Consider the following 6,547-nt stretch of genomic DNA (forward strand, 5'->3'; position numbering starts at 1 on the left):
GGAGAAGATTGAATTTCATATAACATGAAATTTATGGGCATGTTTTCATGATGTTACATGAAAACAGCTGTTAAAATTAGATAGAAAAGCTAAAAGTGCGAGTGTGTAGATTAGAGAGTTTTCTTAAGTCACTGCGTGAAAAAGTTAGTTTAAACTAGTTAAGAAAATAGAAGACAAGATGGAGGATTTAGGGTGTTGTCTCTTTTCCTTCTTCTTTGTTCTTCATCTTCTTCATCTAGAAGTTTTTGGGTAGTAGTAAGTGATTGGATAGAAAATGCTGCAGTGCAGCACACAGGTGATGGGTCATTGGCTCATTAAGAAAAATAATTTACGTGTCTATTGTTAATTGGATAAAAATAAGTATAAAGATAAAAGAACTGTGCAGTTCAGGGCCATTTTGTGCCATCAGAGCCAAAGTGAGCCAAGGGGCTAGATGAATTGAACTTGTGCAGAAAGTCTGGGAAAGCCTGCCAAGTTTTGTGATAACATCCTAACACACACGAGAAACAAGATCCTAATGAGCTTTGGAGTTTTCTTCCTGCCCAGAGAAGTGAGATAAATGGAACTCCTTGTGAGGGAATATTCCAAAGGAGCTCAGCTCAGAGAAGACTGAGAAATCCAGGTGCGAGAAGTACAGAAGAATCAAAAAACAGAGAAAAAAAGTTACAAGCAGGTGCCCCGTTGTCACACCAGCTCTGTGTGAGCCAGGAAGGGTGGAGAGAGACAGAGCAGGGCCACCCAGGGTGGGCTGGGTCTACCTGAACTGCAGCTGAGAGGATGCTGCAGTATTGTAGAGTGGTTCAAATGAGCATATAAAGAGGTAGCATGGAGAGCTGAACAGGGCTGGGAAGGAGGCTAAGGTGATATGAGGCCACAGATAAAGCTGAGCTCTGGAGCAGCAGGCTGGATGTCAAGAAGTTGAAGTCTCAGAAAACAGTAAATTCCCAAACTAGAACTTGTCCCATTGTAGGCTGAAAGAGCAATAACAGGCATGGGATGAGGTTATGTATGCCCAGGAGTTTTGTGTCTTTGATCATGCTCAAAAGCATGGATAACCTCTTAGAAAGGGTCTCGCCTCTTCCCCTGAGAGGTCTGTGCAAAGTCCTCCTGTACAGTCTCAGTGTGATTCCTAGTCATTCCAGAAACAAAGTATGAATTCAGACAAAGATTTATTCTAATTGTTATAGTGCAGAGACAGCTGAATAAGCTGATATATAAATTTTTTTCTTCTGCAATTTTCTTCTGAGTTCATCCAAATGAACACAAGTAGCTATAAATTCTGTAAAACTGTATTTTCATTTTAATCTCTGTATTTGGCTTATAAGAAATACAGCTTGAATATTTCTTTATATGGCTTTTGGTGTTTTGTTTGGGGTTTTTTTGGTTTTTGTTTTGTTTTGTATTGCTTTATTTAGTTTATTTGGGGGTTTTGTTGGCTTTGAGGAATGAGGGTAAACTGGCTGTTCTGGGTGTGAATTTTACTATTTTTTCATTATTCTTTGGTAGCTGTTGTATGACATGCAAATATTAATAAAAAGTGTAAGCTTCTTTCTGAAGGAAATGAGATTCTTAAAAGCATTTATTTTACGTCTACAAGTTGTCTTGTACACAAGTAGAGCCTATTGTGCACACCATAATTTTTTAGGATTCTGAATTTTTATTCAGTAACACATACTACATTTCTAATTTTCAAAGCAGGCAAGCCTACTAAATCTTCTATTTTTGCTCTTTTCTTACAAGTAAATTTATATGTATTCCCATGATCTCACAAGTTCAACCAAGTTTACAGTTACTTTTTTCTATAAGAAATGTCTCATTACACTGTATATTTCTTAATAGATATTAAAATTTATTTCTGTAATACCTATATCCCTTTCAGATTTTTCATGATATGGGTTGGCAAATTTTCACCAGGTAGATAAAAGGTATTTTGATATTCTAATGATTATGAAAAAAAGTTTTGAACAAAATAATTCCCTGATCCCTTTTATTTTTTAAAGGCAGAGGTGTTTTTGTTTTGTTTACTTCTGGAAATAAGTATGGCAAACTAACAGCTAAATAATGCATGTTTGCAGACAATTTCTTCTGGTTAGAATAAGTTTTATGAATATTCTACTATGATGAAGTAGTCTTTTCAATTCAGAGAGAGTATAAATTTGACCTCTGCTCTGAGAAGCAATATCCCTCCCTTCTCTGTAAATATTCTGAGAAGCCTGAAGAATTTATTTCTCTGCTTGTGTGTTTGTTTGAACAAGTCTCTTTGATCCAGCAGGATTAGTATTTTTAGCTCATATAAATGCCAAATTACACATAATTTCTACATTCCTTTATCTGAGATAAAGGTCTAGCAGCAGCCCTTGAGAGTTCAACAAAGTAAAAACCCTAAGAGAACTTCCTCTTGAGAGATGTTGCCAATGGCTTAGCTGATGAAGAAAGATTGCATTTTCTTTTTTTTTCTTTTTTTTTAATGTGTTCAGATGGAGCTTCTCTGAGATTTTCAGTTCCCTAAGGCAACCTGTAATGTGGTAGAGTTCAAATTTTTCTAAAATTTTCTTCAATACCTGAAGGCAACATTTACACTGTCCTGTTGTTCTAGGCTTAGCTGGGCATTTGCTAGTGATGAGAAGCTGGTTTGTTTTTTTTCTTTTCTTCATCCTTTGTTTTTCTTTTTATTGGTTTGGTTTGTTGGTGGGGTTTTTTTTCTTTGCTGTTTTCTTTGGGTGTTGCTGTTGTTGCTGCTGTTTATTACTAAACTTTCTTTATCTCAACCCATGAGTTTTGTCAATTTTACACTTCCAAGTCATTTCCCTCTCTCACTGTGAGATGAACAAGAGGCTATGTGGGGCTTACCTCCTACCAGGCTTACACCAGAGCACCTACCAACATCCCTTAACAAAAATGTTGCCCACAAAGACATATTTTGAGACTGAATCCAATAGATACAGAGGGTTTTCCCAGGTCCTGACTGAAAAAAAAAACAATTAGGTTTTCATAAAAGCAAATACCATATTGTAACTTCTGCAATACTTTCACATCTGAGGAAGAGAGATGTTTAAGAGAAGCATTTAAAGAGAGATTGTTCCTAAAGAATCAGACAGGCTTGCTATTGCACAGTGGGGTAAAATGCAGACATTATTAAACAGAGAAAAATATCTGGAGAACTTTGATTCATTACACTTCTGTTTCCATGGGAGTTATGAGCTTTTCTAAGTTACACTGGGCCATCCAGAGCACCAGCCACTTAAAGAAGTTTGGTGCTGATGTTCCTTCAGTCATCCCCCTTCTTATTTTCTCTGCTAGAAGAAGAATACACCATAACATTAGTTTACCAGTCACCCTAGGTTTACTCTTTCTTTGTCTGATTCTTTTCTGGACTCAAAAAATTGGCCTTGACATAGAGGTCTTGTTGACAGGACAGAAAAAGCATGTAAGAGAAAATATTTGGACCCCTGTGGTTAAGGTGAACATAACTTTAGTTGATGTGTGGATAATAAAACATCCAGAATTTGGAGACATGCTGTTATTCATTTTATTTCACTTTTTTAACTTGTCTGAAGAGATGTAACTGTATTGTCATCCATTTCTTTCTCAGAGGATGCCTTTCTTCCCCGTCAATGCCTTGGAGCTAAAGTAAAATTGCCTGCTGTTTGATTCAGAAGCTTTGTCTACCTCTAGCAACAGTGTAAGATAGATGGAAGATTATTAAAGGACACATATGTGTCTTCAGAGGCAGTATTTTGTTCAGAGAATCGCAGAAGGGGTCAGGTTGGAGGGGACCACAATGGGTGTAACCTCCCTGTTGGAGCAGGGCCAACGCAGAGCACACGGCACATGGCACAAGGTCCTTCAACACCTCCAGTCAGGAGACTGCACAGCCCCTCTGGGCAATCTGTTCCAGTGCATGGTCACCCACACAGTAAATAAGTTCTTCCTCATATCCAGGTGGAATGTTTCCAAACTCAGTATTTTGTTTCTGAAGATGAGCGTTCAAATCCTGTTTCTCAAAGCTCTCTCTTCCCTGCTCCATTTTCCTTTCTCCCAATCTGACTACAGATTCCAGTCATCTCCTCCATTTTCTGGCTTTTTAAAGGATAGCTGTGCCCTCCAGTCTGTGGGAAAGCCATGAATGGTGGCTGCCTTTTAGGTTAAGGGATAGCTGTGTCTTGAGAAAGCTTTATCACTCCATTTTTTATTCTATTCTGTCCTGTTCTTGGAAGTGTGACACACACAAATGATCCCCTAGGAAACATTTTGGACTCAGAAGAGAAGACTATTACCTAGTGGTCAATAGTGATGAATCTTCCCTTACAGACCAGCATCTGTGCAGCAGCTGACAAAGGATTTTTCAGGTTGGTTTTTAAATTTAAACTTAGCTGCAGTTTTTGGACATCCTGCTTGCTTGATATAAATTAATGTATATTACTGAACATCTATATCTTCTGTCCTCTGTCTCTATTACTAGTGCTTGTTTGGCAGTGTTCTCCATGGAATTTCAGTATTCTGACTTGGCAACAGAACTAGGAGGATTCCCATTTCTGTTAGAAATATTTTCAGATCAGAAATTATATTTCAAAGATAACTCTCTTCTGAAATAAACATCCAGGACTAGTCCACACTTGGATTGGTCTTTTAATTTAGCTAGCATACCAGACACAGTCAGCCTTTATGGATGATTAAAAGCCAATAGGAGAGAATAAGAAAGGAAGAAACTGTCAAAGAAAACAGATGTTTAATAGCCTTCTGGAAATTATCAGACCAGCAAAAACTATTATTTCCATGCACTGAGAGAATGAATATTTGAACTGTTGCATTTGTTCCAAAATGTTCACATCACTGATCATCTTCTGGAGAGAAGAGACAAGATGAGTTACTTGTATTTGGAAACATAACAAGGTTCTTCTAACCAGGTTGCCAACCATTTGTTTGAAGAAACCTTCAAAACACCTGTGTTAAAACATCTGGGACATCCTGAGCCTCTCTGTGTGCTTCAGCAGGATGAAACTCAGGATTTCAGTAACACACACATTCACACTAAGGTTCACACTTAAGGAGAACTTGGTATCCCTAAAACATATTCTTCAATTTAAATGATAATAGCCCCAGAGCTTGATCAGTGCAACCAAGAGGAACTGGGCAAGCATACAGTGACTATAAGCTTCTGCACTTTTCATCTCTCAGCAGAATTATGCAGTCACACAATGACAAGAGAAAGCATCTCAGCATTCAGGTCTCTGCAATTTTTTTAAATGCAAAAAGATGTAGAAATTCTATGTTGTCCTTCATAGAGACATATTTAAAATCTATAATGTAAATTTGCTGGCTTAACAGTTCTGTCATTATATCTGATTTTTCCTGATAACACACACACTCAAATTTAGCTACTTTGATACAAAAATTCATGTTTTCTTTGGCATTAAACAATGTGGAGGAGCCATACAAGTCAATTAACATCTATCAGACTTTTAATTTCTTCTCTCCAATGAAACATCTTTATAGTAACCATGTATTTGTCAGAAAGCAAAGAAGTTTTCATGTTCTTTAGATGTAATGTCTGTACAATACAACTTATTCACAGCAAGTTAAATTGAAACTAAAAAAATATATAAATTGTAAATCCAAGTGTGGTGTGAAATCAAACACAGAAGCTCATTTCCGTATAGCTTTATAATTAGTGCTCGCATCTGTGACTCCTTTCAACCCAAAAGCTCTCAATTGTTAAGAAATTTATTGATGTCATAATTTAAAGCATTCTTATACTGTTAATGTTCACTGATTATTTTACTGGAAGAAGCACAGCTTTAATTTATTTGATTTAACACAGGTTTTTTTTTCAAATAAGCATTCACAATTGATCTTTTTTCTGTTTAATATACAAGTTTTATGGGATACTGCAAGACAATATGAACATTTTAAAGAGTGTTGTGTCTATAAAATACCTGTCTTTCTGTTTGAGTGACCAGGAAGTTTTATGACTCAAGTCTAAATGCCTCCTAATATTCCATGGATATTTATGGTGAGATATAGCTACAAATAGTAGTACCACATTCACAGAATATTTTGTGATGTATTAAAAAAAGTCCTCAAGAGAAAATGTACAACATAGTGGGTTTTTTCCTGTGTCCTAAGAGATGAAAGCAGAAGAGCTTGGAAGAGATTAGCCAAAAACTCTTGCATCTTTCATCACTAAGCTGAATTCAAATCCAGTTAAATTTGGCATTGAATCTGTGAAAAACTTCATATCAACACCAAATTTCAAAGTTTGAACCATAAATTCCCAAAATTTTCCACATGTTTTAGATGATTTTTTATGATTAAAATGTGGTGTTGCTAATTCACAGGTGCAGAAGCAAGCTTGGCCACAGCTTGTCAAGACGAGGAGAGAGGAGAGGAGATTCGAGGAGAGGAGATTCGAGGAGAGGAGATTCGAGGAGAGGAGATTCGAGGAGAGGAGATTCGAGGAGAGGAGAGGAGATTCGAGGAGAGAAGATTCGAGGAGAGGAGATTCGAGGAGAGGAGATTCGAGGAGAGGAGATTCGAGGAGAGGAGA

Source organism: Parus major, chromosome 1 (genome assembly GCF_001522545.3).
Source record: "Parus major isolate Abel chromosome 1, Parus_major1.1, whole genome shotgun sequence".
NCBI classification, from domain to species: Eukaryota; Metazoa; Chordata; class Aves; order Passeriformes; family Paridae; genus Parus; species Parus major.